This window comes from Oncorhynchus kisutch, linkage group LG28, assembly GCF_002021735.2.
Source record: "Oncorhynchus kisutch isolate 150728-3 linkage group LG28, Okis_V2, whole genome shotgun sequence".
Lineage (NCBI taxonomy): Eukaryota > Metazoa > Chordata > Actinopteri > Salmoniformes > Salmonidae > Oncorhynchus > Oncorhynchus kisutch.
The window spans coordinates 10166556-10174036 of record NC_034201.2 but is presented as its reverse complement, the minus strand read 5'-3'; positions in this window follow the sequence as shown (position 1 = coordinate 10174036).

The following is a 7481-nucleotide window of genomic DNA, read 5'->3' as shown; positions in this document are numbered from 1 at the left end:
ATTTCTCAAAATAAAAACTGAAATATCACATTTTACATAAGAATTCAGACCTTTTACTTAGGACTTTGTTGAAGCACATTTGGCAGTGATTACAGCCTCAAGTCTTCTTGGGTATGACGCTACAAGCTTGGTACACCTGTATTTGGGGAGTTTCTCCCATTCTTCTCTCCAGATCCTCTCAAGCTCTGTCAGGTTGGATGGGGTGCGTCGCTACACAGCTATTTTCAGGTCTTTCCAGAGATGTTCGATCAGATTCAAGCCTGGGCTCTGGCTGGGCCCTTCAAGGACATTCAGAGACTTGTCCCGAAGCCACTCCTGCATTGTCTTGGCTGTGTGCTTAGGGTGGTTGTCCTGTTGCAAGGTGAACCTTTACCCCAGTCTGAGGTCTTGAGCACTCTGGATCAGGTTTTCATCAAGGATCTCTCTGTACTTTGCTCTGTTCATCTTTCCCTCGATCCTCACTAGCCTCCCAGTCCCTGCCATTGAAAAACATCCACACAGCATGATACAACCACCACTATGCTTCACCGTAGGCATGGTGCCATGTCTCCTCCCGACGTGATGCTTGGCATTCTGGAAAAACGTTCAATCTTGGTTTCATCAGACCAGAGAATCTTGTTTCTCATGGTCTGAAACCTTTAGGTGCTTTTTTGGCAAACTCCAAGCAGGCTGTCATGTGCCTTTTAAGGCCTGCTTGGTGGTGTGGCAGAGATGGTTGGCCTTCTGGAAGGTTCTGTCACGCCCTGACCTTAGAGCGATGTTTTATTTCTCTATTTGGTTAGGGCAGGGTGTGATGTGGGGTGGGCATTCTATGTTTTGTTTTTCTATGATTTTGTATTTCTATGTTTTGGCCGGGCATGGTCCTCAATCAGGGACAGCTGTCTATCGTTGTCTCTGATTGGGAACCATACTTAGGTAGCCCTTTTCCCTCCTTTCTTTGTGGGAAGTTAACTTTGTTTGTTGCACATAGCCCTTAAGCTTCCCAGTCGTTTTGTATTGTTTATTGTTTTTGTCGGCATCATCCTAAATAAAAGGAATATGTACGCTGACCACGCTGCGCATTGGTCTACATCATTCGACGGCCGTGACAGGTTCTCCCATCTCCACAGAGGAACTCTGGAGCTCTGTCAGAGTGACCATCGGGTTCTTGGTTACCTCCCTGACCAAGGCACTTCTCACCAGATTGCTCAATTTGACCGGGCGGCCAGCTCTAGGAAGAGTCTTGATGGTTCTAATGCAACTGAGCTCAATTTTAAGTCTCATAGCAAAGGATCTGAATACTTATGTAAATCAGGTATTTCTGTTGTTGTTTTTTTTATAAATTTGCAAAAATGTCTAAAAACCTATTTTTGTTAGTCATTATGGGGTACTGTGGGTAGATTGAGATTATTATTTGTATTTAATCCATTTTAGAATAAGGCTGTAACGTAACAAAATGTGGAAAAAGTCACAGGGTCTGAATACTTTCTGGATGCACTGTATGATATCAGCATTATCTCATTCTATGAAGCCATTTTGTCAAGAATAACGTGAATGAATACCCTTTGCCCTAAAACATCAGACCTAAAGTTTCCCTGTGATTCACAGTACTAGCATTGTGCTGTACTTTGGAGCACTATTTGGTGCTTAAATAATAGATCCTGTTGTTCATTGAAGCAGTAACTCTAAGATAAGGGATTGAGACAACAACGACCGTTGAGAGCTCCCCCAAGTTAGAAGTTGCTGTTTCAAGGGGTGTGTTATCTCACTAATTGGCAGATAAAGCTACCAGACACGTTGTTTTCTCTAGACCCAACTCTCTCTCTCTATCGCTCTGTATCTCTCAATCCCTATTCCCATTTCTCTTTTTCTGCACAACCCTTATCCATCATTCTCCTTCATCCATCTCTCATTCTCCTAGTTAATAGAGAGAGAGAGAGAGAGAGAGAGAGAGAGAGAGAGAGAGAGAGAGAGAGAGAGAGAGAGAGAGAGAGAGAGAGAGAGAGAGAGAGAGAGAGAGAGAGAGAGAGAGAGAGAGAGAGAGAGAGAGAGAGAGAGAGCAAAAAAAAAGGCCAGGCATTCTGTAAAGTAGTAATCCCAGAGTTGGATGAGCGACAGTGCAAGATAATCTACCCTGGACTGGGCGTGATACCAACCCGAAATAGAGCTGAACCCAAATCCAAATTCCATTAATTACACTTGGATTGAGTCACATTGGATCATTAAATGTGGGGAACCGCAAGTCTCTCTGATTCATAATAACTCACAAGGGCATTTGACACTTTTACAAAAAAAAGAGGGATGGACAACTAGACAGCTATTCATTGAGTGGGCCTCTCTTTCTCACAAAATACACCGTATGCAAATCACCTGGCCGATGTCTTGCATACTAAACATCGCTCCTTTTCAATAAAAGGGGTTACACACCTGGACAAATAATATCTTTGTGTGTTTGTTTCTGAGAGGGGTGTACAGCTGTGGGAATTGAACATCTGTGTGTGGAGCTAAAATAGTGTGTATCAGAGTGTCCTGTGCAGTGGGTATGATGCACAGAGTTAAGCGTTTGGATCAGGGCCGGCTCCAGGGATACCGACATAAGCAGTTGCTTAAGGGCCCCCAACGCTCTTTTTTTTGCAAGTTCGAAATTGAGTTGTGCATCAGCTTTTTTAAATCTTGTTATGTCAGCCACTCAGTTAGCCATGTTAGCTAACAATTTATTTTATTGTTAAATTATTCTAGCCAGCTATCTAAAATTATAGTAATCATGGCCGAATACCTTCATGCAGGACCCGTGCCAAGGGGCCCTGATTCCCAGGTGGCCCCCATTTGATTTTGTTAGTCACTCTCACTCGGATATCATTAACATGGCATAAGTCGTGGCAAAATGTGTAGAATTGCAGGAATTTAAAACTGAAACGATTTCTCTCCACCCCATGGCAAAATTTGTGGAATTGCAGGAAATTAACTTTTAAAGGGTACATTTGTCTCTCCGCCGTCAAGAGGGGGAGCCACTAAAATGTTTTACCTGCGAGGTTAGATGGCCCCAACCAAATCTCGCTTAGGGCCCCCAAAAGGCTATAGCGGCCCTGGTTTGGATGTGGAGAGCACGCTAAAGCCCTGGCCCCTGACTGTTTCCAATCCACTGCAGTTTCCCCTGTACGCCATTGTAGGTAGGCCTGGGCCAGACAGGGAAATCAATACCAAATGTCAGCTCCAAATAAGCCTGGCACTGGACATAATCCATTGTCACACTGGCTCACCACCACTCTCTCACCATGCTTTCATTTTAATATTTCTCCCGGTATTTGTCTTTCCCTCATATCTGCCAATTTCTTTTTCTGCCTGCCTCGGGGTGTATTTTCTGCGTCTCTGTTTGTGCCCATCTGCTTTTCTGACTTCCTCCAATTGATTCCTGTCTTTTCATTTCCAGTCTAAGAGGGTTTATATTTGCTGAGGTTTCAATAATGGGGATTTGTTGGATTATCTCCCCTGAAGGCCGAGTTAGAGGCTGTGGCCTCCCATATTAATATATCTGATGCAATCCTGGCCACTCACAAATGGGATGCAGCCTCTCCGTCGTAGATATTCAAAGGAACATTTAAGACGGTTTAGACAATCTTCCAAATTCCAGGGCTTCGGCTATTCAATTCCATTCACTTCCAAGGCGTATGCTATTCAATTCCATTCAATTCCACGGCGTCTGCTATTCAATTCCATTCAATTCCAGGGTGTCTGCTATTCAATTCCAGGGCATCTGCTATTCAATTCCAGGGCGTCTGCTATTCAATTCCATTCAATTCCTGGGCGTCTGCTATTAAATTCCATTCAATTCCAGGGCGTCTGCTATTCAATTCCATTCGATTCCTGGGCGTCTGCTATTAAATTCCATTCAATTCCAGGGCGTCTGCTATTCAATTCCAGGGCGTCTGCTATTCAATTCCAGGGTGTCTGCTATTCAATTCCATTCAATTCCAGGGTGTCTGGTATTCAATTCCAGGGCGTCTGCTATTCAATTCCAGGGCATCTGCTATTCAATTCCAGAGCGTCTGCTATTCAATTCCAGGACGTCTGCTATTCAATTCCAGGGCGTCGGCTATTCAATTCCATTCAATTCCAGGGCATCTGCTATTAAATTCCATTAAATTCCTGGGCGTCTGCTATTCAATTCCAGGGCGTCTTCCATTCAATTCCAGAGCGTCTGCTATTCAATTCCATTCAATTCCAGGGTGTCTGCTATTCAAATCCATTCAATTCCAGGGAATCTGGTATTCAATTCCATTCAATTCCAAGGCGTATGCTATTCAATTCCATTCAATTCCACGGCGTCTGCTATTCAATTCCATTCAATTCCAGGGTGTCTGCTATTCAATTCCAGGGCATCTGCTATTCAATTCCAGGGCGTCTGCTATTCAATTCCATTCAATTCCTGGGCGTCTGCTATTAAATTCCATTCAATTCCAGGGTGTCTGCTATTCAATTCCATTCGATTCCTGGGCGTCTGCTATTAAATTCCATTCAATTCCAGGGCGTCTGCTATTCAATTACAGGGCGTCTGCTATTCAATTCCAGGGTGTCTGCTATTCAATTCCATTCAATTCCAGGGTGTCTGCTATTCAATTCCAGGGCGTCTGCTATTCAATTCCAGGGCATCTGCTATTCAATTCCAGAGCGTCTGCTATTCAATTCCAGGACGTCTGCTATTCAATTCCAGGGCGTCGGCTATTCAATTCCATTCAATTCCAGGGCATCTGCTATTAAATTCCATTAAATTCCTGGGCGTCTGCTATTCAATTCCAGGGCGTCTTCCATTCAATTCCAGAGCGTCTGCTATTCAATTCCATTCAATTCCAGGGTGTCTGCTATTCAAATCCATTCAATTCCAGGGAATCTGGTATTCAATTCCATTCAATTCCAGGGCGTCTGCTATTCAAATCCATTCAATTCCAGGGAATCTGGTATTCAATTCCATTCAATTCCAGGGCGTCTGCTTTCAATTCCAGGCTGAATAGAAGGAGCTGCTGTTGGAGAGCAGGGGAGGAGTCTTCCCTCAGCCTGCAATGAAAAAGTCAGTATTTGGCTTGGAAAAATTGTGGGAGCGGGAGCCTGAGTGTGTCTCTGGGTGAATGGCAGCCAGCAGCATTCATATGGCAACTGGTGAGTCTGACCCAGGGAGACAGTTGTGCACATCAAGCATTCCCTTTCCTATATATTCAGGCCAAATGTTGGTTTATGGTTTTACAGCAGGCTCATTCAAGGTCAGGCCCTCGTCTCGTCTCCCAAACCCACAGGAGCTCTGTTAGGAGCCTTGGATCCAGCCGAGTTCCAGCATGAGTTTCAAACCACCGCCTTGGAGATGATGACCACACAGAGCACCAGGGAGCATGCGCTTGACCTTCTAAAATGCTAATACGAACACATGAGCGTCTACAGGATGCACGTGCATATGCTTATCGTTATTCTATGAGAGAATGATCTCAACCATGTGTTTTGGCAATTGAGCATAATCCATGCCACAAGATATCATGTTCTGTTAGAAAAATAGATATCCTATCAAAATGTTGCACGAGCCAACAGCTTGGAAACAACATGAACATGATCATCTCCTTCGCAAGGGTCAGAGAGCTGTGAGCATGAGAGAAAAGCTGAGGGATGAGTAAGAATATGAAATATTGCCAGTTGTATCAGACTTTGCACTTCAAAGCACTGGAGCTCTCAAATAGAAAACAGTGAAAGCATATGTATTTGCTTCAGTGTTTAACATGGCGCATAAGGGTTTCCAGGAAATGTCCCAACCAATCAGCAGCAAGGACTTTCACAAGAGCAACACAAAGACTGTGACCTCAATCTACAGTCAGAGAAAAGGCCAATACGAAACAGCCACAGCAGACAGACACAGCCATAGTGTTCTGTCCAGGAGCCAAGCCCAGTCAGGGTTCAAATTCCTGTCATCACTAACGGCCCAAACTGACTGTCGGTGTAATTGATGTATTCAAGGATTGGATCTACTGTCTAATTCAGACATAACTTTCACGTGTTCTCTTTGTGCTACTGGGGTAAGAGAAGATTCAAGGTGAGCTGTCAAAGCATTCTATGAACACTGAGGCAACGCTGGTGGAAGAATCCCTGCATAAATACCGAGACACACTCGCTCATAATAATGGATGATCATCATGTTGATGGTGATTGAGGAGGAGGATGAAGAAGCAAACAGTAAAGGGCTTCTACGGGTTTTTGCATTCCTTTATCTTTCTATGATGCTCGCTTTCTACGAGGCATAAACTTCCAAACGGAGGATGCCACAAATGATACACATTCCCTGACAGGCCAACTGCCGTTTACTCAAAGTGTAATATCGCCCCCCAGGTGTTTAGAATGAGCACTGCATGGCAGGACTAGACTTGGACAACGGCATTTTATTTCACATTATCAACCACATTATGACCGTCCATAATATATCTGCTGTATAAGAGTGTGTGTTTGACCAACGTACACTGTGCTTAGTATAGTGAGACCTTGGGACTAGAAAGTTCTATTTGACATTTTTTTGGGGTCAAAAATTTGTTAGTTACATATAATTGATCTTAAGATGGTTCTTCATATGAAAAATAGAAAGTCATGTTTGCATCAACCCATTTGAGCTATAAGGTTCAATATGCAATCCAATCTGAGCAAATACATCTCCCTTTAAGTATGTTTTAGGCTAGTCTAGCCAGCAGTAATGGCACACACCTTCAGAAATATTAAAGGAAGCTATGTTGCCACATCGTTGTTCCGTGATGACAGCATTTAATCTGATGATCATAATGCATTTCTTAATATAGTTGAAGATGTGTTCTGACTCTATCTAGATAAAAATAGTTTCAGTCTATCATTGATGCATTCAAATAGCTACAGTTTTCTTAACTGAACACGTCTAGTTCAGAAGTGTCAGACAGAACCTTATGGTTGAACCCAGATTGACATTTCAGAGCCGTAAGGTTCTATCTGTGATTGCACGCCCCTAAAAAATGGATTTACAAATGTCTCAGCATTTTGATACTCTGCACTTCAGGTATCTTTAAGGTGAGAACCTTAATGGGTTATGAAAGAACAATTCAAAACAGTTCTGAGATCTGCGTTATGAAAAGTATTATGCTGAATATCTCAGAACTATGCTTTGTGCAGATAGAACCTTATGGTCCCAAGGTCACGATACCAGTGTGAATGTGACTATATGCAGTGTGCTGTCAATCTCTATATGGCTGTGTGTGTGTGTTACGTTTGCATGTAGCATTCTCAGGTTAGATAACATGTAACACGTGAGGCTCTGCTTGTTGTCTTCATCAAGGTCTCTTCTCCCTATGTATGAGTTGTTTGCCTGTGTGAATGTGTGGTTAATAACCCTTCGTCTGTGCTGTAGGTCAAGAGTGTGTCTCTATGCTGAAGAGGCTGTTTCTCTCATTTCCTGAAGCATTTTGTATTCTCCCTCCACACACTGCCATGACAACGGCAGCCCTCCAGGC